Source organism: Pectinophora gossypiella, chromosome 7 (assembly GCF_024362695.1).
Source record: "Pectinophora gossypiella chromosome 7, ilPecGoss1.1, whole genome shotgun sequence".
In the NCBI taxonomy this organism is placed as follows: Eukaryota; Metazoa; Arthropoda; class Insecta; order Lepidoptera; family Gelechiidae; genus Pectinophora; species Pectinophora gossypiella.
The window spans coordinates 12,244,775-12,271,462 of record NC_065410.1 but is presented as its reverse complement, the minus strand read 5'-3'; the positions used below and the strand labels follow the sequence as shown (position 1 = coordinate 12,271,462).

General features: G+C 38.2%; 1 protein-coding gene across 1 annotated transcript in view; it reads left to right on the top strand.

The window, feature by feature from the left end:
- The window catches only part of LOC126368360 (cadherin-86C), a 245,490-nt gene that overhangs the window by 91,005 nt on the left and 127,797 nt on the right, over positions 1-26,688 (top strand). Inside the window, exon 2 of the mRNA XM_050012281.1 lies at positions 3,399-3,489. The gene's annotated coding sequence lies outside the window, so the exon portion shown is untranslated. The remainder of the gene's footprint in view (positions 1-3,398; positions 3,490-26,688) is intronic.

The following is a 26,688-nucleotide window of genomic DNA, read 5'->3' as shown; positions in this document are numbered from 1 at the left end:
CTAGTGTTTAGAGCGTTAGGCTCAAGATCCGGGTTTGATTCCCGCTGGGGATATTGTCGAAATCACTTTGTGAGACTGTCCGTTGTTTGGTAAGGGCTTTTCTGGCTTGAATCACCTGATTGTCCGAAAAAATAAAATGATTCCGTGTTTCGGAGGCTACGTTAAGCTGTTGGTCCCGGCTATTAGCCGTAAAATCACCTCCACCAAACCGTAGTAGAGCAGCGTGGTGGTTGATTGAGGGGAGGCCTGTGCCTAGCAGTGGGACGTATATAGACTGGTTATGTTTTTTATATTATAAAGGTAGATCAATATGTATGTTGCCCTTTTGTAATACCGTACAATAACCAATATTTCGTATATCTTACTGCTAATAAAGGTACAATAATAAACAATCACGTAAGAGCAACATTTGCCTTCAAGTCTTTGGAGTATAGCAACAGAATACCGACTAAAGGAAATAGTTATAGATAAAATGAGTAGGTAATTGATAATCTGAGGTGTACTTACTGGCTTTAATTGTGGGTTGCCAGCCAGGGGCATTTAGAAACGTAGATGGGTGGCTAATGGATAAAGCCGAGCTTTGGAAACGCTTAAATGTTTGTAAGATACTAGAACGAGGTTTTAACGAGTAAATCTGCTTATGAAACGATCTCTAAATATATTATTATTACCGAAAGTAATCGAGCGACCACTTTTATTGCAATGGCTAGGAAATATACGCCTTTATTTCAAAGTCAGAGATTCTGGGTTTGATCGATTTAGGGAACGAATATTTGCTGCTGTCGAATCGCCAACCCGCAGTGGAGCAGCGCGGTGGCGTATGCTCCGCACGCCTCCGATCGACGAAAAGAAACATGTGGCTAGCAATAGGACAATAGTGATGATTCCAACAGACACCGCCTTTTTGTAAAAGCTATTTATACCCATCATTTTCTTATCCAAAAAAAGGAAAGGGACGGGGAAAGGAAAAAATGGAACACAGATCAATTTTAAGTTTTTAAATCTTATGCATGAACCTGACAGAATTAAATTGACAGCACACGTCAAACAACGGGATGCACACTAGCTTCTTCTTTCGTGTGGGTTGAGAGGTAGATTACCAACCTTATCAACCCGTCAGGGTTACTATTGAGCCGTTAAAGGCGTGACATGACTCACGTAACGACTACTTACTTACATCAGTAAGTGGTAACCGGGACCAAGGGCTTAACGTGCCTTCCGAAGCACGGATCATCTTACCTTTTGAACAATCTGGTTATCAGGCTGTAATATCCTAACAAAACTATGGATCAGAAAGTGATTGTTGTGATATGACCCCACCGGGATTGGAACCTAGGACCTGCAGAAATACCAGCGAGATGCCTATTTGATTCGTGTGTGTTGTTATTTTACTCATTCATTTACTTATCATGAACCGTACGATGATCAGCCTATCAGCCACATGTATAAATATTTCTAGAAAGGACACATTCCTTGACGGAATCATATCAAAAATAATGTACCGACTAAAAGCGAAATAAAATCAAGTACTACCTAAGTATATCAACAATAGATTGTTTTACCGACAAGGTCCAGATAATTTAAATAAGCAGCATATTGTATTCTAATCAGGACGTTCTACTTTGTTCATGGTCACCAAACATGCACAAAGGGTTCGGTCCAACCTTGCCATGAAGATTTGACCATCACTAGAGACACATCTTCTTGGTTTAAGATGCATAGGTAATTTATTTATTTCTAGAACAGCAACAGTCTTTTATCTAATTGTACAATGTTTGGTTTCGTTTACAATATGTCTATCCACATATTACAAACTTACTTGTTTCATTATCACCAGCCCATTAATTTCCCCACTGCAGGGGCACGGGCCTTCCCTGTGGATGGATAGGGAGATCGGGCCTTAAACCACTACGCGGGCCCAGTCCGGATTGGTGGTTATTAACGACTGCTAATGCAAACAACGGCTTAACGTGCCTTCCGAAGCACGGAGAGATGAAAACTTTTTTTTGTGGTCACCCACCCTATGACCGGCCTATGCGAAAGTTGCTTAACTTCAACAATCGCAGACCGAGCGCGTTTAACGCTGCTCCACCGAGCTGCTCGCTTCGTTTAATAAGTAGGTACTTTAGTTACCGTCCAAGAGTTGGCTGGAAGAACGCAGTTGATTAAGGTCAAATCGGAGGTCAAGATTTACTTACTTGTTGTTTTGATAAAGATATTATAAACAAATGCTATAGGCCAGTTTCCTACTTTTTTAAATAAGTTACTTTTTAATTAACGTCAAAACACGAAATTACTAAGGAAATTGTATGAGCTAGCACACTGTGACGTCATAGAAAAACGCGATAAAATGTCGGACGTTTTTCTTGATTAAAATTCTTAAATAAATGAAATAGAAACAAAAAAATGTTTTTCGTTAGTCCTAGATCTGTTTTTATTTTAGTACTTAATCAGACTTTCAGCATTTAAATTGTTTAATATTAAAACACGTAAGTTTACTTAACACAATTTTCAGTTGAATTTTTATATTTTAAGTTAAGTGAATAAAATGCGCTATGTTACTGATTAAACTATACTTAACCTATTCTAGCCTATAGATACGAAAGTTTATGAATGCACAACCAACCAGCAGTATAGAAATATACAATTATTCCGGCTTTCCTAACGAAGCAGCTTAACAAAGTCGTCCTGCATACAAGCATTTAATCCTTGCATGGTCTGTCATATAAAAAAAAACAGAAATATCCGTACTGCCCTTTATCCGGGACATAATAATATCGTGAAAGTCCTCTAAAGGCGCGCATTCTTTTACGTCTCTGTAAATTTATCTCGTATGAAATTCACTACTTGGTCGGGCAAATGGGGAGCGCTGACATCTGCATATTATTCAGTAAAAGAACATGCCTACTATACCACTATATCCCATGATATTTCAGAGATTATTTTTTTCTTCTGTCGTGTGGGTTGCGAGGTTAATTACCAAACCCATCAACCCTGGTGTCAGGATTACTATTGTGCCGCCAAAGGCCCCTGACTCATGTAAGGACTACTAACTTACATCGGTAAGTATTAACCGGGACCAATGGCTAACGTGCCTTCCGAAACACGGATCATCTTTCCTTCGGACAATCAGGTGATCAGCCTGTAATGTCCCATAACCAAACTAGGGATCACAAAGTGATTTTCGTGATATGTTCCATCGGAATTCGTAGGTACTCGGGAAATTTATTTACAGGAAACGCCATTATAGATATAGAAAACGCTGACTATGAATCTCATACAACTAGCTTACAAGAATAGACAATTATCCTGGCAGTACTGTACTAACGAAGGGGGCTAACAATGCAGGCTCGGCGTAAAATCGGTAACAATCTAATCCGTGCTCCTCGATTTCACAGGTCCATATATACCCATCCCCGGGGGCTCCGCTCATAAATTACCCACTGGCTTCGTGCTGGTGTTGCTGTGTGAAAAACAACTTTCTATGTGGTAAGTTTTGAACTATAATTATTGATCCATTTTTAAGTTGTCAGAAGACATTTTGCTGATATCGCACATGATATTCAATACTGTAACAACTCATAAAACATAGTTTTGAGAAAAAGCGATTTGAAAGTTTGACAGTCCATAGTGTAGACAGGCTAAAGAGACTTCTAAGCGCGCAACTATTTCTATATTGCGCCAAAAATATTGCAGTTTTCTTAGTTGGCAGAGAAAACATTGCTTGTGATTTTGTATATTACAATTCAAAAACCACATTTTGTTAGTTGTTAGTACTGTTTCGTGTGGAAATTATGTCTCTTTAGCCCCCAGCTAAAAGTACTTATGCTGTTTTTCTGTCAATGAATTATGAAAATGGATTTTCCTTAGGTGGACAATTATGTGATATTCGTCTTAATACGTTACTATTTCAGTTACTCATTATTTCAAATTTAAAGAAACTTTTATGAAAGTAAAATAAAAAACCTCTGTTAAATTTATTCGTCACAATATTTTTAATTCTATTATAATTTATTTTATAAACGTAATATAAAGAAAGAAAAATAATTTATTATTTATTTAGTCGTAATTAAGTCTTCTATAAAGCTTTCAAATCATCCATAAAGCTTTGTATAATTTAAAGGGTAATGAAGTCTGATTTATCGATTTATGTTAAAAAGTAAAAACTGAATACATACAAGTACACTCCGCTCTATAATTATAATTTTGTCCGCTCAAGTAGTTAGTGGCATCTGCGGGAAATCTACAATAAGTCATGTCAAAAAAAAAAAACAAAAAAAAAGCTCTACATAATTGAACTATCGCAAACAACGGTTATAGACATAAACGTAAGATAAGCAATAAGCTTACCTGTACCATCTGTTTTGTTTGTATGTTCCTTGTATCAGTTTTATTGTGTAAACGTTTTCTGATTTACCTCTAAGTAAGTTATTTACACATACTATTTTCCATATATGAAATACCGTTGGTAATGTAAATTGGTGAGCACTTAGTTTATCTCGCGATTCTTTACCCTTGCCTACCCCAATTAGAAAAATAGTCGAAAGTTCACGCCCGTAATGCCTAATGTATGGCCTCTGCCATACATTAGGCTGCCCCAAGTGATCAAATACAACATATCCAAGGAATTTATATTTCTTTATTTACATGAAATGCGGTGTATACCCTGGCAACACCACTAAGGTCCGTGGTCCATTAACCGACCGCTCCCGTTTCTAACTTGCGTGACTCCTCACATTTGTTAACCACTGCTAGCAGATAGTAACAACTACGGTCTATTCGTTTCATTTAATTAAATTCATTGTTAGTAAGTATAAGGATTCATTTGGATCCATTTGTAAGGAGGTACGTAATATTATTAGCTAAATGCGTAGAATAAGGAACAATATTATATATAGAGCGGCAACGCTCCGCTCCCCACCAGCAACTGAGCTGGGTTTACCTCACCAAGCCTCCGTGGTCCAATGGTTGACTGTTGGGCTCCCGATCCAGTAGTCCCGAGTTCGAATCCCGGTGGAGACATTTCACAAAAATCACTTTGCAAGCCCTGGTTTGGTAAAGACATTTCAAGCTGATCAAACGATTATCCGGAAGTAAGATTATCCGTGCTTTAGACGGCACATTAAGACGTTGGTCCCGATGTAGTCGTTACCTGAGTCATGTCAAGGGCCTCTTGGTGGTTCAATATTAACCCTAATACCAGGGTTGGTGACGTTGGGAATCTGCTTCACAACCCACATGATAGTGTTAGCAGTATAATATATACTGCAACATAAATGGGGCTTAAAGGAGTCGCCACACTGTGAATGTGGTCACCCGGATCAAACCATATCTCACATAGTGAACGAGTGCCCTCTGCACCGGTTCCCAGGCGGTATAGCCAAGCTGCATTGTGTGACGGATGCGGCAGAGACTTGGTTAGGGGAGCTTCAGCTGGATATATGATCCACGCAGGATATTTTATTTTTGTCTGCCATACGCAATAATAATAATATTATTGCAACACGCGTGATATGCGTGCAGCATGATGCTAACAGAGGATGGATGGTAAAGTCATTCATCAGTAAAGTCGATTGACGATGACAAAAGAAGACAAGCACATCTTTTCATAATACTAATCTTAGTAAAACCCTTACTTAGAAATTAGCAAGCAATAAAAAGATATTTGTCCTGAGTAATAAATCTCTCTCTCTCTTTATTTAAGAGCTGCGCTCTTGTCGGTGGAGTAATCGCCTTCAGTACGCCAACCAATTTCTCAATCGGTGATGTTCTAGCTAGAGCCCTACCAGAATCCCTTGCCTCGGCCTCCAACCAGTACTGATACCGCTGCTGCCCGGCATCAGGTGTGCGCTTTTGAAGTAGCGGCGCCTACTCGCTACGTCACAAGATCGTCATAGAACCTAAGTAGCATAAAGTTATAAATACAATGCCTTATTTAATTTTGTTTAGGTAACAAATGATACTCTCGAAACTAAAAGCACTTTCCACGGTATATTGTTTTCCTCGCCGTTTGGAAAGTAATCTATTGTTTCAGGGTGACGTACTTGTAATATATTAGGTACATTTATTTTGTCACTAGAATATAAAATCTTCGTCTATCGTGTGGGTTGTGAGGTGGATCCAACCCCATCAACGCTGGTGTCAGGGTTACTATTGAACCGCCAAAGGCCCCTGATATGGCTCATGTGACGACTACTAACATGCATCAGTAAGTAATAACCGGGACCAATGGCTTATAGTGTCTTTGGAAGCACGAAAAATATAAAATGTATGTTCTATACTATATAATAGGGGGCAGGCAAGAGCGTTGGCAGGGGGGGGGGCTGGGTTGAAGTGACTATGTTGCAAATAATAATTTAGGCCTACATGAGGCCTACCGGAGGGGTTATGGAGCATTCTCAATTACGCTGCCTTACTTCGGGTTGAAGGTATTTTCAACGACTTAACGTACGACTTAACGCCCTCCATAGCTCGGAATCATCTTACTTTTTCGGACAATCAGGTGAAGCCTACAACGCCTTTTCCAAACAGGACAGTCCTATAATTTCTGTAAAAATAGTCAATAGGTTATGTTCTGTGCAATAAAGTGTATTTGATTTGACAGACTTACAAAGTGATTTCGACAATGTTACCATCTTAAACCCATTATGGGTTTCAGTGTCGTAATGTAAGAATTTTATAATATCTTTTGTAATGAATGAATAAATAAATAAATAAAATCAGGAATTGAACCCGGACCTCCAGATTATGAGCCCAATGACCTAAACATTAGACCACAGAGGCAGTTAACCTTTTTTATTTACTCTAAGACTGTTTTGGGATATCCGGCTTAATGCCTACAGCCCTTGTTGACTGAGATGAAAATTCTGGTACAGTTCTATGGAGATAGATTATTCGTCTGTCTGTACTTGAGGTTAACCGTTACATAATAATATCTCTGTTTGAGGTAAGCCATACGTGCGACCGCAACAGGTATTGACAAGTCAATATCGATGGTTACGCTGTCTTCTACGCGTGGTAGATTGTACGTTCGCTATACTGTGATTTTCTAAACTTATTTCATCATATTTTGTTACTTACTCTTTATTTTATAGAGCAACAATAACGAATTAGTTTCAATATTCAATATTCTTTATTTACATACTATGATAGTATATAAGTTTGTAAGTTACATATGAGTTTTAATCTGGATCCATTTAAAAGTAATAATACATACATACATACATAAACTCACGCCCGTAAACCCTAATGGGGTTGGCAGAACCACAAGTAATCAAAGACAACTTGCAGCCTCTGTTGATACGATGTCGTAAGCTGGATATGATAGACCTTATGGTGATAAGGGATCAGCCTATCGAACATAACATTAGTCCATCATGTTAGAGGACACAATCCCTCTGATAAAATAATATTGTCTTTATTTTATGTAAAGCCTTATTTATATTATATTACAGTGGGTAGGTACTAATGTATTAAGTACATATACATAGACATTATATACATAGACTATACGTATACATTTTTAATGAGTCAGTTAGTATCCTTAAAAGTTTATAGCTGAGCTAAAGACTATAGAATATATTTTTGTATATTAGTTTTTTATATTGTTTTCTCGTCATACAGCGCATTAGGTCACACTGTAATATTGTATGTACATTTATAAATAAATAAATAAAAAATACTTGTTACAAATTTTAACACTTAAACTTATGGATAGTGCTATGTACGCTGTTACTGTGATCAGACCCTTTTATAATTTTAAGATTAGAGGTAAAACTGTTATAATTATATCGCTGTCGCGCGTTAAATTTATATTGTTTGATTCTATCTTACTTGGTACCAATTTAATAATAAGAGTTGTCGCACGCCATCCTTTGACGACAGTACCTAATTCGTAAGGGATAACATTATTTATAATTTATGCGTACTAAAAGCTTCCATAAACACCTACGTTTAAGTTTACTTTATAATCTATTCTTAGAACTTATGACATCATAAGTTAGGTAATAAATTATGACCACATAGGTACTTAAAACAATAATCATATCTTTTTAAAGTGATTTTCTCGACTGCACTGTTACAAATAGGGTCGTAACCGGCCCTCCTACCTCTCCAAAGTGTCACTAAGTTTCCTTAAAAGCTTAGAAACGGGACTTCGACTCAAGTAATGGCTATTGACAAAGTTTCACTCGTTTAGATAGTTGTCTGGATAAGGAATTCCCGGAGAAAAGTACAGAGTAAAAATAAATTTAAGGATAGAATAGACAGTGTGTAGCACTAAGTACTTAGCTGCATAGATACAAAAATACTCACGTCAATTACTAGAGCACAGTAGTTCAATAAGAAGATAGAGTAGTAAGATGATCCGTGCTTCGGAAGTCACGTTAAGCGATTGGTCCCGGTTACTACTTACTGATGTAAGTAAGTAAGTAGTCGTTACATGAGCCATGTCAGGGACCTTTGGCGGCTCAATAATAACCCTGACACCAGGGTTGATGAGGTTGGTAATTCACCTCACCACCCACACGCTAGAAGAAGTAGTCCAATAGAGTAAACATTTTAACGTCTCTCTTCTGAATGCGTATGGACTCCGCGTAGGCTTTTGAAAATTAAAAAGGAGCTATTAACTATACAATTTGGCAACAAAATGAAACTATCGCTAAGTGACTTCCGCATATTTCTAAAGTATATATATATTGTAAACTCGCGTGTCCTGTATTAGTTCGAAGCTTTGTATGGCGGCCATCTTGTTTTCGTGAAATCAAAAAAGTTCTAGGTGCTATGGTTTTGCCAGGCCGTAGGGTGTCTCCCTGATGCGGAGCAGTTTTCCAAGATGACGTTCTGATCACACCCCTATACAACATTTTTACACCCGAGACATTTTCTGGAAAAACAAAAATTTATATGGCGGCCATCTTGTTTTTCGGCCATTTTGTTTTTTTTTCACCGGCGATAAAATTTGACCAAGATTTAAATAGGTTTCGTGAAATCAAAAATGTTCCAGGTGCGATAGTTTTGCCAGGCCGTAGGGTGTCTCCCTGATGCGGAGCAGATTTCAAAGATCGAGAAGTATTTCCATACTCAACATGATGTTTCGATCACATTTCTCATACATCATTTTTACCCCCGAGGCATTTTCGGGAAAAACAAAAATTTTGTATGGCGGCCATCTTGTTTTTCCACCATTTTGATTTTTTTTCAGCGGGCATTGGATTTGACCAAGATTTAAATATGTTTCGCGAATGAAAAATTGCTCCAAGTTTTATAGTTTTGCCAGGCCGTAGGGTGTCTCTCTGATGCGGAGCAGGTTTTCAAGATCGAGAAGTCTTTCCATACTCACCAATACGTTCCGATTACATCACCATACACAGTTTTTACCCACGAGACATTTTGTGGAAAAATAAAATTTTGTATGGCGGCCATCTTGTTTTTCCGCCATTTTGATTTTTTTTCACCGACGATAAAATTTGACCAAGATTTAAGAAGGTTTTGTGAAAAAAGAATCTTTCTAGGTGCGATAGTTGCGCCAGACTGTAGGGTGTCTACCTGATGCGGAGCAGTTTTCCATGATCTGGAAGTTTTTTCGAGCCAAGAAAATCGATTTTTTAAATCGATATGTAGTACTGGATCGATTCATTGGATCGATACATCACCCTTTAAAATCGACATTCGATTTTTTTTGTTTTTGTATTAACCATACAATTAGTTGTAGGTGCCCGTATTACAAGAGTGCTGCCGGTTAATTACTCAAAAACTTACGAGATGGCTGTGTGTTTAGTTTCCTTCGCCTCACTTCTCTTCAATAGAAAAAAGTTACGTTTATAATGACTGAGTGACTTTTTTTATCTGTTCTGTGATTGCGTCATCACATCATTCGATTAATTTGTTTGTTGACAACAAATTGTTGTTTGTTCGTTTTTTGACTAAGTGACTGTTTATATTGTAATAAAAAATTGGAAAAAAGATCGATTTTTTGGAAATCGATATTTTAGTTCTCGATTTTTTTGTGGATCGATTCATCAGGTCACGATTCGAATCGATTTAAAAATCGATCTTTTTTGGAATGAATCGCCATCCCTAAGGTGTAACTTAAAATAAAAATAATTTCGTTTTTTTTTCACCAGCGACTGAATTTGACCAAGATTTAAATTGGTCTTGTAGAAAAAGAATAGTTCCAGGTGTGATAGCTTTTCCAGGCAGTAGGGTGTCTCCCTGATGCGGAGCAGTTTTTGAAAATCGAGTAGCATTTCCTTAATCATCTTGACGTTTCGATCATACCCCTATATATTATTTTCACCTCCGAGGCATTTTTTGAAAAAAAAACAATTTTTTGTATGGCGGCCATCTTGTTTTTCCGCCATTTTGATTTTTTTTCATTCACGATAGAATTTGACCAAGATTTAAATAGGTTCTGTGAAAAAATAATCGTTCCAGGTGCGATAGTTGCGCCAGGCCATAGGGTGTCTCCCTGATGCTGAGCAGTTTTCCAAGATCTGGAAGTTTTCTCATACTCAACAATACGTTCCGATTACAACCCCATACACAATTTTTACCCCCGAGGCATTTTCAGGAAAAACGAAAATTTTGTATGGCGGCCATCTTGATTTTCCGCCATTTTGATTTTTTTTCACCGGCAACTAAATTTAACCAAGATTTAAATAGGTATCGTGAAAACTAAAAAGTTCCACGTGCGATAGTTTTACCAGGCCATAGGGTGTCTCCCTGATGCGGAGCAGTTTTTCAAGATCGAACAGTTTTTCCATACTCAGCTTGACGTTCCAATTACACCCCTATACATCATTTTTACCCCCGAGGCATTTTCAGGAAAATTAAAAAAATTGTATGGCGGCCATCTTGTTTTTCCGCCATTTTGATTTTTTTTCACCGACAATAGAATTTGACCAAGAATTAAATAGATTTCGTGAAAAAAGAATCGTTCCCGGTGCGATAGTTTTGCCAGGCCGTAGGGTGTCTCCCTGATGCGGAGCAGTTTTTCAAGATCGAACAGTTTTTCCATACTCAGCTTGACGTTTCGATCACACCTCCCATACATCATTTTTACCTCCGAGACATTTTCTAGAAAAAAGAAATTTTGTATGGCGGCCATCTTGTTTTTCCGCCATTTTGATTTTTTTTCACCGGTGATTGAATTTGACCAGGAATTAAATAGGTTTCGTGAAAAAAAAATTGATCCAGCTATAATAGTTGCGCCAGGCCGTAGGGTCTCTCCCTGATGCGGAGCAGTTTTCCAAGATCTGGAAGTTTTCCCATACTCACCGGGAGGTCCCGATCACTTTTCTCATACATTATTTTTACCCCCCGACGCTCCTTCTGGGAGAACAACCCTGTCAGTGAGTCAGTGAGTCAGTGAGTCAATGGGTTTGTAGCTATATATAATACTAGATGTCGCGTGGTTCGCTCGCAGCAAGCTGCTCGCGTGTCTTGTTTTCCCGCCAATTTTTTACCGCGATAGAATTTGACCAAGACTAAAATAGGTCTCGTGAAATCAAAAAAGTTCTAGGTGCTATAGTTTTGCCAGGCCGTAGGGTGTCTCCCTGATGCGGAGCAGTTTTCCAAGATGACGTTCCGATCACACCCCAATACATCATTTTTACCTCGTGAGACATTTTCTGGAAAAACAAAAATTTGTATGGCGGCCATCTTGTTTTTCGGCCATTTTGTTTTTTTTTCACCGGCGATAAAATTTGACCAAGACTTTAATAGGCTTCGTGAAAACAAAAAAGTTCCAGGTGCGATAGTTTCGCCAGGCTGTAGGGTGTCTCCCTGATGCGGAGCAGCTTTCGAAGATCGAAAAGTATTTCCATACTCAACATGATGTTTCGATCACATTCCTTATACATCATTTTTACACTCGAGGCATTTTCGGGAAAAACGAAAATTTTGTATGGCGGCCATCTTGTTTTTCCGCCATTTTGTTTTTTTTTCAGCGGGGATTGGATTTGACCAAGATTTAAATATGTTTCGCGAAAGAAAAATTGCTCCAGGTTTTATAGTTTTGCCAGGCCGTAGGGTGTCTCCCTGATGCGGAGCAGGTTTTCAAGATCGAGAAGTATTTCCATACTCAACAATACGTTCCGATTACACCCCCGTACACAGTTTTTACCCACGAGACATTTTACGGAAAAATAAAATTTTGTATGGCGGCCATCTTGTTTTTCCGCCATTTTGATTTTTTTTCAACGACAATACAATTTGACCAAGAATTAAATAGGTTTTGTGAAAAAAGAATCGTTCCAGGTGCGATAGTTTTGCCAGGCCGTGGGGTGTCTCCCTGATGCGGAGCAGTTTTCCAAGATCTGGAAGTTTTCCCATACTCACCGGGAGGCCCCGATCACACCCCCCATACACCATTTTCACCCCCCGACACTCCTTCTGGGAGAACAACCCTGTCAGTGAGTCAGTGAGTCAGTGAGTCAGTCAGTACATGGGTTTGTAGCTATATATATTATAATATAATAACTAGATGTCGCGTGGTTCGCTCGCAGCAAGCTGCTCGCGTGTCTTGTTTTCCCGCCATTTTTTTACCGCGATAGAATTTGACCAAGACTTAAATAGGTCTCGTGAAATCAAAAAAGTTCTAGGTGCTATAGTTTTGCCAGGCCGTAGGGTGTCTCCTTGATGCGGAGCAGTTTTCCAAGATGACGTTCCGATCATCAATTTTACCTCTGAGACATTTTCAGGAAAAACGAAAAATTTGTATGGCGGCCATCTTGTTTTTCCGCCATTTTTTTCATCGGCTATAGAATTTGACCGAGACTTAAATAGGTCTCGTGAAAACAAAAAAGTTCTAGGTGCCATAGTTTTGCCAGGCCGTAGGGTGTCTCCCTGATGCGGAGCAACTATCGAAAACCCAGACGTATTTTCATACTCGACATGACGTTCCGATCACATTCCTATACATAAATTTTACCTCTGAAGCTTTTTTCTGGAAAAACTAAATTTTGTATGGTGGCCATCTTGTTTTTCCGCCATTTTGATTTTCGCATTTTCGAGAAAAACGAAAATTTTGTATGGCGGCCATCTTGTTTTTCCGCCATTTTGTTTTTTTTTTCACCGGCGATAAAATTTGACCAAGATTCAAATAGGTTTTGTGAAAACAAAAAAGGTCCAGATGCGATAGTTTCGCCAGGCCGTAGGGTGCCGCCCTGATGCGGAGCAGCTTTCCAAGATGACGTTCCGATCACACCCCTATACATCAATTTTAGCTCTGAGACATTTTCTGGAAAAACAATAATTTGTATGGCGGCCATCTTGTTTTTCGGCCATTTTGTTTTTTTTCACCCGCGATAAAATTTGACCAAGATTTAAATAGGTTTCGTGAAAATAAAAAAGTTCCAGGTGCGATAGTTTTGCAAGGCCGTAGGGTGTCTTCCTGATGCGGAGCAGCTATCGAAAACCCAGATGTATTTTCACACTTGACATGACGTTCCGATCACAGTCCTATACATTATTTTTACCCCCTAGGCATTTTCAGGAAAAACGAAAAATTTGTATGGCGGCCATCTTGTTTTTGCGCCATTTTGATTTTTTTTCACTCACGATAAAATTTGACCAAGTTTTAAATAGGTTTTGTGAAAAAAGAATCGATCCAGGTGCGATAGTTTTGACAGGCCATAGGGTGCCGCCCTGATGCGGAGCAGCTTTCTAAGATCGAGAAGTATATCCATACTCAACAAGACGTTCTGATTACATCCCCATACATATTTTTTACCCCCAAGGCATTTTCAGGAAAAACAAAAATTTTGTATGGCGGCCATCTTGTTTTTCGGCCATTTTGTTTTTTGTCCCCGGGGATTGAATTTGACCAAGATTTAAATAGGTTTTGTGAAAAAAAGGACCGTTCTAGGTGCGATAGTTTCGCCAGGCCGTAGGATGCCTCCCTGATGCGGAGCAGATTTTAAAGATCGAGCAGTAATTCCATACTCAACTTGAGGTTTTGATCATACCTCCCGTACATCATTTTAACCCCCAAGGCATTTTCTGGAAAAACGAAAATTTTGTATGGCGGCCATCTTGTTTTTCCGCCATTTTGGTTTTTTTTCACCGGCGATTAGATTTGACTAAGATTTAAATACGTTGTGCGAAAAAAACATTGTTCCAGGTGCGATAGGTTAGCCAGGCCGTAGGGTGTCTCCCTGATGCGGAGCAGTTTTTCAAGATTGAGAAGTATTTTTATACTCAACAAGACGTTCCGATTACAACCCCATACACAGTTTTTACCTCCGAGACATTTTCTGGAAAAACAATTTTTTGTATGGCGGCCATCTTGTTTTCGTGAAATCAAAAAAGTTCTAGGTGCTATGGTTTTGCCAGGCCGTAGGGTGTCTCCCTGATGCGGAGCAGTTTTCCAAGATGACGTTCCGATCACACCCCTATACATCATTTTTACACCCGAGACATTTTCTGGAAAAACAAAAATTTATATGGCGGCCATCTTGTTTTTCGGCCATTTTGTTTTTTTTTCACCGGCGATAAAATTTGACCAAGATTTAAATAGGTTTCGTGAAATCAAAAATGTTCCAGGTGCAATTGTTTTGCCAGGCCGTAGGGTGTCTCCCTGATGCGGAGCAGATTGCAAAGATCGAGAAGTATTTCCATACTCAACATAACATTCCGATTACACCCCCATACATTGTTTTTACCTCTAAGACATTTTTCTGAAAAAACAAAATTTTGTATGGCGGCCATCTTGTTTTTCCGCCATTTTGGTTTTTTTTCACCGGCGATTGGATTTGACCAAGATTTAAATATGTTTCGCGAAAGAAAAATTGCTCCAGGTTTTATAGTTTTGCCAGGCCGTAGGGTGTCTCCCTGATGCGGAGCAGATTTTGAAGATAGAGAAGTGTTTTCATACTCCACAAGACGTTCCGATTACATCCCCATACACAGTTTTTACTCCCGATGCATTTTCTGAAAAAACAAAATTTTGTATGGCGGCCATCTTGTTTATCCGCCATTTTGATTTTTTTTCACCCGCGATAGAATTTGACCAAGATTTTAATAGGTTTCGTGAAAAAAGAATCGTTCCAGGTGCGATAGTTTTGCCAGACGGTAGGGTGTCTCCCTGATGCGGAGCAGTTTTCCAAGATCTGGAAGTTTTCCCATACTCATCGGAACATCTTGATCACATCTCCCATACATCATATTTACCCCCCGGCGCTCCTTCTGGGAGAACAACCCTGTCAGTGAGTCAGTCAGTCAGTCAGTCAGTCAGTCAGTCAGTACATGGGTTTGTAGCTTTATATAATATAACTAGATGTCGCGTGGTTCGCTCGCAGCAAGCTGCTCGCGTGTCTTGTTTTACCGCCATTTTTTTACCGCGATAGAATTTGACCAAGACTTGAATAAGTCTCGTGAAATCAAAAAAGTTCTAGGTGCTATAGTTTTGCCGAGCCGTAGGGTGTCTCCCTGATGCGGAGCAGTTTTTCAAGATGACATTCCGATCACACCCCTATACATCAATTTTACCTTTGAGACATTTTCTGGAAAAACAAAATTTTGTATGGCGGCCATCTTGTTTTTCGGCCATTTTGTTTTTTTTCACTGGCGATAAAATTTGACCAAGACTTTAATAGGCTTCGTGAAAACAAAAAAGTTCCAGGTGCGATAGTTTCGCCAGGCTGAAGGGTGTCTCCCTGATGCGGAGCAGCTTTCGAAGATCGAAAAGTATTTCCATACTCAACGTGATGTTTCGATCATATTCCTCATACATCATTTTTACCCCCGAGGCATTTTCGGGAAAAACGAAAATTTCGTATGGCGGCCATCTTGTTTTTCCGCCATTTTGGTTTTTTTTCACCGGGGATTGAATTTGACCAAGATTTAAATAGGTTTCGTGAAAAAAATATTGCTCTAGGTTTTATAGTTTTGCCAGGCCGTAGGGTGTCTCCCTGATGCGGAGCAGTTTTTCAAGATCGAGCAGTACTGAAATACTCAACATGACGATCCGATCACATCCCTATACATCATTTTTACCCTCGAGGCATTTTCAGGAAAAACGAAAATTTTGTATGGCGGCCATCTTGTTTTTCCGCCATTTTGGTTTTTTTTCACCAGGGATTGGATTTGACCAAGATTTAAATATGTTTCGCGAAAGAAAAATTGCTCCAGGTTTTATAGTTTTGCCAGGCCGTAGGGTGTCTCCCTGATGCGGAGCAGATTTTGAAGATAGAGAAGTGTTTTCATACTCCACAAGACGTTCCGATTACATCTCCATACACAGTTTTTACTCCCGATGCATTTTCTGAAAAAACAAAATTTTGTATGGCGGCCATCTTGAATTTCCGCCATTTTGATTTTTTTTCACCCACAATAGAATTTGACCAAGATTTAAATAGGTTTTGCGAAAAAAAATTTGATCCAGCTATAATAGTTGCGCCAGACCGTAGGGTGTCTCCCTGATGCGGAGCAGTTTTCCAAGATCTGGAAGTTTTCCCATACTCACCGGGAGGTCCCGATCACACCCCCCATACATCATTTTCACCCCCCGACACTCCTTCTGGGAGAACAACTATGTCAGTCAGTCAGTCAGTCAGTGGGTTTGTAGCTATATATAATATAATAATAATAGTATTCTGTAACAAAGAGAAAATGGCTAAAAATCAGCAGTGCAGTTGAATCATTTCATTTTGCTCCTTTTGATTATATAATTAAAATTAGTTCTTAGAGAAAAAAATAACTGTTCATCATAGCATCACGCATGTATCTCCGAAAGGGAAGGCAGAGGCGTATATTCCTCTTTTGCGAGATATCTTTAAGTCCCAGGGGGCGTGCCTATTGCCATTAACCGGACACCAATCCTGAAAACCACGTGATATCAATTATATCTAATCCATAGATGAATTCAAACTCATAAAGTAGAATAGAATAGAAATTGTTTATTATAAAAGGACGCCACACACAAAAACAAGACAAAAACATCACATACAATTTTTCACAAAACAATTACAAAAAGCATAGGGGAAGTTCATTAGAATGATCATAAGGTGGTGATGGACGTCCTGAGTTAAAAGAGCCTCACTCAGCACAAAAAGTAAAGTCGAATTTAGTAAATAAAGAGAGTGGTTTAAAGTGGTACTGCGAATAAATTGCATTTGCTCTATCACACTGGATATAAGTAAAGAATATAAGTTTGACGAGTAGGTGCTGGTTTGGATTTTCTCAATTTATTTTGCTCTGTGAGGTGTGAGAACATCTTGCGATGGGTGTATATCTGACTACCCCGATCGGGATTTAGTCGTTAATGTTATTAAACGCAGAGGGCATGGAGATATACTCTACCATGCTGCTCCAATTCACAGCAATATGGCTGCTTCTGGGCCAGTAACCAACATAATTGACAGTTTACTAGACGGTCGAAGATTTGGTTTACCGCTTGCAGACCGAGCCGTGCCATGGTTAATAGCTGGTCAGTCGTATGTGACCTCTGAAGCACGATTGAGGTCAAAATGCTGCTAAACGCTGATCGTTTCCAATCAGAAGTCACAACTAGTCTAATAGACTTTTCCTAGCAAATTATTACAGTACCACGATTTAAACTAGCTTTTATGTCGCGAGGCTTCGTTTTGTTGTGTTAAAGTGATCGGCACATTGTTAATACCCGGAATGAAAATAAACTTGCTTTACATATCAGTCGACTACATAAGACCCCAATGTTTTTACAAAAAGATTCCCATTGTCATTCAGAATTTACGCTTAAACATTGCAAAAAAAGTTATTATAAGGTTAGTGATTATTTAGAAGATATGAACGCATGGGACTAAATGTCTGGGAACTGATATAAGGCAGCCAAATTGCTAAATTGTATAACAATATTTAATGCACTTCAAAAAAAAAAAAACGAACGGGTAGGGCCCTTTGCCGAGGTTTTTTTTGCAGCTTCTTTTCCCCGGCTATACAAATTGTGAGAAGCTGCAGTAGTTTTAGGCGAATGTAATTTTTCAAAAAGCTTTCTTTCACTCGACGATATGTCAATATAGAAACTGAGTTACTAACACAATTAGGCCTTAGAATAAAAGCTAATTTCCCAGAAAGAACTTTTTATATTATTTTGTCATTACAAACAAATGCGCTTTGTACTAAGATGGTACAAAGAAAGTGTTAAGACTAGGCAGTATGGTCTTACGATCTTAGCCTGTACAAAGGGTAAAAGGAAAAAAAAACAACTAAGATGTTATAATTATAACGTTGTGTATTATACCTAAATCATGCTCCATCGTTTCCAAAGATAATCTAGTCTTATCACACGGATCTCATAGTAGTCAAATAGTAAATAATATTTTATTTAGGTACTTACCTATTGTCTTTAACAATTATTTAAGATTGATTTAAAATATATTGCACCATACACTACACTTGATTGCACACACAGGAAAACGACTGTACAGAGACAAAGAGAAATAACGAACACAATAGGGTATAACGTCACTGAATAATTCTTAATAAAAATGCATTTTAATGTCAAAATAATAACACGACTTCGACTTACCCTTTATGAGGATGGATTCATTATAAAGAGATAAACTCAAAAAAAGCAACTTAGACAAGTTTTAAAGCAAGAAAAATAACACTTAATAAGTTTGGAGTCGTGGTAGCCCAATTGGTAGAACACTTACCTCTTATTTTGAGGTCGTAGGTTCGAATCCAGCACAGGCCTAAACCAATGATTGTCGAATTTGTTTCGAATTCATTTTAGATCATAAATGATTACCACCTGCTCAGCGGTGAAGAAATCATAGTGAGGAAACCCACATTACCGAGAAATGCATTTTCGGAGGTATGTGACCTAACCTGTATTGGGCTGGTTTTCCCTTCGCGGGTTGGAAGGTCAGACAGGCAGTCGCTTCTGTAAAAATCCGGACCTGTCAAATCTTCAGGTTAGGTAAGCGGACCCTGTGAAAAACGGATAATGCTGGTGAGATAAAGTTTGGTAAGTTGATACTTCATGAAGTATTGTTTCATGCAGGAAACAAAAAAAAGCTTAAAAATGTTTCTGCTTATCAAAAATGTTACATTTCCTAGTTTCTATTTATTAGTTACATACCTACTGGAAAAGGGCCATCAAAACCCAGTCGTCCCGATTCCTGCAGACACCTTCTAATTTTATTTTAAGTTATAAGTAAGAAGGTACCTGCCATTTTAATATCCGCCAAAAATGAAAGGGACTGAATTCACAGCTGTTAATTTTAAAATGAATAAGAGAATGAATTTACCCGGAAGAATCAAATAGGCATCTCGCTGATATTCAACCCGTTTTAAGTGTGCTATCAATTTAATTCTGTCATGTGCCATTGTAAAATTTTGAAGCAACTGGTACCGCCAATTTGACGCTAATTAAAATTCCCGTATGTTCCGTAAATTTTACGCTTGTAGATTCTTTGTCACCTGATTGTCCGAAAAGTAAGATGATTCCGTGCTTCGGAGGGCACGTTAAGCCGTTGGTCTCGGCTATTAGCCGTAAAAACACCTCCACCAACCCGCAGTGAAGCAGCGTGGTGGAGTATACTCCATATCCCCTCCGGTTGATTGAGGGGAGGCCTGTGCCCAGCAGTGGGACGTATATAGGCTGTTTATGTATGTGTGTCTACTGACATTTACACAAATAAAAGAATGAACCAACACCTTCACCAACCATATGAAATTCTTTTTATTTATATAACAAAATATACCATTTTTTTCAAAAGCATACACATAAACATACCTACTTATTGCCAGTAATTTACTTGTTGCTCTTAACGACGCCAAAAAGAGCTCAGAGCGAAGATAGAATTGAATTAATTTATGCGACAAACTGAGAATTTATTGTAATTGAATTCAGGCCGGTTGGAATAAGACCTTAAATATTAAGTTTAGACGTTAACAAAGTGCTAAATTGATAACTCGAAGACTTTACTACTGTTACAAAGAAATGAAGTTTATGGAAAACAGGTTCTCTTTCAAATTAGGAACTTATTTTATGTTACACTAGTAGTAGTATTTAGTTTACGCGTGCGGTGACTTGGTTCATTATGGTTCACATAAAAGTTGGGATAATAATTCAATGAAAAACTAGTCAAGTGCGTTTTAATACCACGATAGTACTCGTAATTACCTCTGAATTTAAAATGGATTTTACACACCAATATTTTTGAATGACCTGTCCAACGATACGACAACATTGGTTGTCTTCTGATTATATTTGGCTCTACGCATCCCGTATGTCCATGAGCCTAATTAATCGTGCTTATACCTACTCAATTATAAAGTGTTTACTTACCCGACCACACCGTCTAGTCTGCTCGATCGGATACATCTGTAAGATAAATAAGCAGTAGGTAAGTAAATATAGAGGAGCTCGTTGGCGCAGCGGTAAACGCGCTCGGTCTGCGATCGTTGAAGTTAAGCAACTTTCGCAAAGGCCGGTCATAAGATAGGTGACCACAAAAAAACAAAATTTTCATCTCGAGCTCCTCCGTGCTTCGGAAGGCACGTTAAGCCGTTGGTCCCGGCTGCATTAGCAGTCGTTAATAACCACCAATTCGCACTGGGCCCGCGTGGTGGTTTAAGGCCCGATCTCCCTATCCATCCATAGGGAAGGCCCGTGCCCCAGCAGTGGGGACGTTAATGGGCTGATGATGATGATGAAGTAAATATAAAATCCCAGCAGAAACCTTTTTATGTAAAGTGATGCCATGACGAGATCATAACGATCGCAGTGTCAAAAAGTTATCAGGTTTCAAGTTATCAAGAGTCAAGCTAAGTCCACACGCTCTAAAACACTAAATTCGCAAACTTTACATGTTAGACAAAATATGGAACTTGCCCGTTTCGTCCTAAGATGGATTATGGGGTACGTTGTACCTATCATTTTAGAAAGGTCAGAAGGATCGAGGATCTCCTCTGCCGGTTTTTTGTTACATACCCAGGAAGACAAGCAGCTGAAAGAGTTCTATGTTTTTTATTCGCTCTCAATTCAGTATAATCTTAGAACTTGGTATCAACAGTGGCTACTAATTGGCTTTGATTACTTGTGGCTCTACCCACCCCATTATGAGCGTGACTTTATGTATGTATGCAGTCCATCATAACTCAGCCAAGTCGCGGCAAACAGCAGCTCGTGAAACTCGTTACGTTCGTGAGTCTAGTACAAATGCAGAAAGCAACAGCCCGTAATAATAGAATTCCCTTTACAACAATAGATGTGTCTAGATGACCCGTCCAATCACTGACCGCCCTTTAGCGTACGAACACTCTAATCAACGAACATCAGTGAATACCGCTAGATTCAAGTACCAGAGACTAATATAAATCGCATTTAGTATGTTGAGACGGACCGTTTCTGAAAGGGTATCGTTTAACGTATCTTAATGGATTCCGCCGACTAACGCTTTGGGCACCAAAAAACTAGAAAAGGAGCTATTCGGGGTAAAGTAGCTGGCCCACTGCGAGCGGGGGAATAATATCAAAGGATTTGTTTTTTAATTATAACTAGAAGTATTTATTGTATTAGCTTTAGTTTTATTTTTAAGTATTTATTTTTTGTTGTACCATCCCGCATCCAAGTTGTTTGTAAATGTTTGTTTCCTTTTGGTGGTTGCCTGGAAGAAATTGCTCTAGAGCAATAAGGCCGCCCAAATTGTACTGTATTCATGTGCTGTGTCTGATTGTCGAAATTTAGTTTTGTGCAATAAAGTATATTTGATTTGAAGTCCCAAGAAGGCTGTAACATCCCAACAGAGGATACAAGAATTAAAAGAAGAAGAAATAGAAGTTCCAATTTTCATAAGTCGCTATTTCCAAGATTTACCTGTTTCGATGAATACTGTGCAGTGAGCACTATTCTTACAACTCTTTCCGATAAAAAAGGTCTCTACAAAGTCGGCAATACCTCGGGTGTTGCAAATGTCCATTCATAGGCGACGGTGACCACTTTTAATCACGTGGCCAGCCTGTTTGACTTTTGTGTTACAAAAAAAACACACACAAGTTAAGGTAAGTAAATATACTTACCGTTTATTCTTTTTTTTTGTCTTTTAAATTATTTACTTACACCGTTTATTCTTATTGAGATTTATTATCGGACTCCTTGGCTATTCGCTTAGCGAGATGTCTTCACCGTTTTTTTTGACATGACTTATTGTAGATTTGCCGCAGATGGCATTAACTACTTGGCCGGACAAATGGGGAGCGCTGGTGAGAACACCCCGTACAAAGTTTAAGACGCTGTCTTCACCACTAGAAGCGAATAGTTACATACCAAGACAGTGAATGAAGACTTGGCTTTTTCCTTGTGTTATTCGATTTTAGACAGACGACCCGATTGTCGCCCACAGTCGAGCCAATCCCTAATAAAATGCAACATTCCAGCGCAATCGTAAAGCGCTTTATTTACTTTTTGTAGTGAGTTTGTGACGCTGGTTTTTAATCTTGCGTTTTCTACAAAACACTATTTGCGTAAACTGGAAAGCTTTTACTTTTAATGGGATTTCCATTTGAACACGAATATTAGCTGTGTCCAGTTAATTAAAATAAATAATGTGCACAATATCAATATTACGGTTTATTTACCACACACAATTCCGCTGTCTCGAAAGAACCAATTTTTTCTATGAATTGAACTTGGAATTGTTATTTAATTTATTAACCATCTTTTAAAAAGAGGAGGTATATCCTGCTGCCCAGACGTGAGAAAATTTTATCATTATGGTCGTCTTAAAACTATTTTAAGTGTCAGAAACGGATTTGATACCTACGTTTTTTATTAGATGGACTGCACAAAAAAAATTAAACAAATCAGCGGCGTGTTCTAAACCCATTTCAACGTCAATCGCGAAGATGCACGTTCGGAAACCAATAAATATTCAAATTTAGAATCTCGACGAAAAAAGTTAAACTAGAGGCCGCGTCGTAAAAGTCTGAGCTGGCCTTTGAAAGGGCGATTTTATAGCCTTTACTTTGTAGGGTCGTAGATAAATCGATTTTGGTATCGACTGGCTCGTCCAAAGTCGATAGCTAATCGAAGTCATAATATAAAATGCATCGGGAAGAGGTTTATTCAGCTAAGAATTGGCGTGGGAACTCATTTGAGAGAATATTTTTAAACTTCAGTGGAATTATTTTTTTCTGGTAACGATTTACATTTACACCTTGTTATTTATTATATGCATACGGGTTATTGTATCCATCTAACCTAGTGATAAAATATCTAGTCTAGTGAGTGTTATGTGCCGCGATTAAAATGAAATTACGTTGATTGAAGTCACTTGGTCCTCCACCAGACTTATACCAATGAGTTACTAATTTATTTCACGTGCAATTTTCGGTAAGACAGTTGGCTTGACGATTATTATGTAGTAGACTAAAATAATAAATGTTTCTTTCTTTCTTTCTTACCTTACCTTCTCGCTTCTCGCGCTGCGTTGGTCTAACAAAAAGCCCAGTGAGGTGTGGGTACTTAGTTCATCATACGATGGATGTACCTCTGACTACCCCAAATGGGATATATTCGTGAGCTATCGTGTAATGTAGAGCAGACACTCTTAATGAATGGTTAAACACACAGCACGGATAATGCTACACCGACAAGAGCGTGGCTCTTAATTTAGTGTTTAGTGATGAAACAAAAAAGCGGAATTGAAAACCTTTACTACAACCGTTCTTACAATATGGGGTCCTTTAAGCGAAGCGTGAAGAAGCACCTAGTAGGCCAGTATGGTATTCGCAACTGATTCGAAACTGACTCATTGCATTGTTTTTCAGTTGCTACTGAAATTAGGGCTTCTCTATGTTTACCATCAAGCATAGTTGAGCCAACATACTTGGCTAATATAAAAAAAAAACCTTCAAATAATAGTAGGGACTCCTCGACAAAGTTATCATTTAGTAGATATTTAGCTCTCCACACGTTCATGTTGAATCTCGATACGGTTCATTTCAGATTGTATAAACCCGTAAATGTGCAAAGCTAGTGACTTACTGTGGTGGCTACAGGCTGTATACATCGTATCATCGTATGATAAAGACGGCATACCATTTTACTACTACTTAGTAGTAAAAAAAAGTACTTTGAGCAGATTCAGTCCATTATGCGGCTAGAATGTAGACTTTCTTTCTATTCCTATGCATCTTTATGTCAATCGGCCTTCTGGACAAGAAGCATTGTCGAATCGAATCTCTTCTAAATATACTTAATTAGAAGAAGAAAACGGAAACTATTTTGTAAACTGTTGGTTTCCTATATAATAAATAAAAGAATCATTATTTCAGTGATTATCTAAGGAAACACTAATTTAAGACCCACAATCTTAGCGTTGTAGCATCATCCATGTTACTTTTTTAGGGAAAAATAAGCTAGTGGTCTCTCTTGCCTTCCTTTTTGCCATTCTTTCCCGTCCTGCTGGAAGAGATTTCTATTAGAAACAAGCTGAACCGTTTGTCTGCCTTCTGTTAAGTTGAATTGTCTTTATATTCTAGGGGGTTAAAAAGGCTACATCGAAGCAATTCATTTAAAAAAACAGTATTTCTTTTTGACGGTTGTTGGCATTGCGCAAGTACCTTTTTTGTACTCCACATTTTACCTAATAATATGGAATTTGAACAATGAGCCATTGGTATGGTGGGACCAGTTTTGACGCCATTGCATTCTGTCGTATTACTTGCCGCTGATATTATACCTACGTGGTACAAATTCAATGTCTCTGCCAATACTTATCTGTGGAGGCCCCATATCGCTCTGACTAGTACACTACGCTTGACACTGCGCTTTGCACGCTTTCCTTCACGTTATAATCAAGTGTGAACCGCGAAGCCGCTGATTTTATGCACCGCTACTCGACTTTCTATAGAGATTTTTTTAGTCCTATTTTTAATACGGCCACTGCTACATACGAGCCTTGTTCTTTTTTTGAAATCGTAAGTGTCTAACTGAATAGCTATGTCCAGAATGGTACGGAAATTATTGTTAGTTGAGAGCAAATTGTGTTTACATTTTTAATTTTCTTCTGCAAGCGAATGAGTCCCTTTTAAAGAATCACACACTTTATTCATAGTAAAGTATTATTTTATTAGTTAAGCGAATAAATAACATCAAAAAACTATCGTGAAATGCTTTTTCTACAGAGGTTACTAATGAGTTACGTAATGAAGACACTTAAGAAATAAAATGAAATGAATAGTCAGTCAGATGAAAAGTAACAGTAAATGCAAAGACTTTAATTTGCACTTAGATAATAAATTATAATCTAATGACCTTTTATTTGTTACAACCTACTCATTTATCTGTGGAAAATGTTTTGTTGTTAAACTACTTTATGTACGGTCACGAGCATTAATATGTATACACTTTGGTACCATGTCACATTAACTTTTTTGACAAGTTGAACTGTAAGTTGCATTAAATGTCAAATATGTTAGTGCGATAGAGTACTAAAGTGGGTACATTATATTACTCATGTCATGTCTGTACTTATTTACATCTGTTATGAAACACAACTGTTTGTTTCCCAAATAAACTAAAAAGAAATACATTCTGTTGATGGTCCTAATTAAACCGTTCACAACACAGGTCCAAATTCTAACTAAACGAATTAAAAACATTCACGTTCAGCTAATTATCTTCAGGTAGGTATGTTCTAAAAATGGATTTAGAGTTTTGACCCTTCTAACATGATGGATCATTAATATGGGTGTTGCTAAGATGAGCTGTTCGCCTGTTTATCATATTCTACCACTTTAAGACTACTTACTGATCAAAAGTGGCTGCAATTTGTCCCCTGATTACTTGTGACTCTGACCACCCCGTTTGGGATTAAAGGCGTGAGTTTATGTAATACGCATGCCTAAAAAATCTAAGACACTAAAACTAAAAATAGAATACACAGTAACACTTGAGTTAAGTACGTACTTAAAAAGCTTGAAGTGAATTTATGTTATGCGCGTATGCAAATGTGGTACTAGTATTGAATATAAACTCAATTCTACCCGGTCACGACAATTTAAAAACAATTTATATGCAAACTAAACAGAATCTATATCAATTTAGCGAATATTGAAAACTTGTTCCGTATTTATTAGGTTTTGTAACGAGTGACTTCCTATTATGATTTTGCATTCAAACGTACATAATACCTATGTATTATGTACTACGATGTATATTCTTTCTCTTTCTATGTTTCATTAGTAGACAGTGACGAAAAAATATTTTATGTTTCAGTGCTAATGTATGATTGTACTATAATAGTATAGTTAGGTATGACATCATTCACATAAAGATTCTTGAAAGATGCTCCAAAGTCTGTCGTTCCCGTTATGGCGAGATTGCAGTGACACTTTAGCTATACTATAACACTTTGAAATCATTTCACATTAACTTTTTTGACAAATTAAACCGAAAGTCTCATTAAATGTCAAACATGATAGAGTGACAGGGTTCTAAAGTGGCTACATGATATTGCTCATGACTGTACACCGCTGGGACTTACACACACATACACAAACACGCATAGTCGCACACACGTGGGTACTCTACAGTCGCTTCTGTAAAAAACCGGAGCTGTCAAATCTTCAGGTTAGGTAAGAGGACCCCGTGCAAATGGAATAACCCTAGGAAGATAATGACACTGTTCGGATCTTGTTCTGTGGACTGTAGACTGTAGTAGATGGTCAGAGGTCGAGGGTTCATAGTTCCAAGTG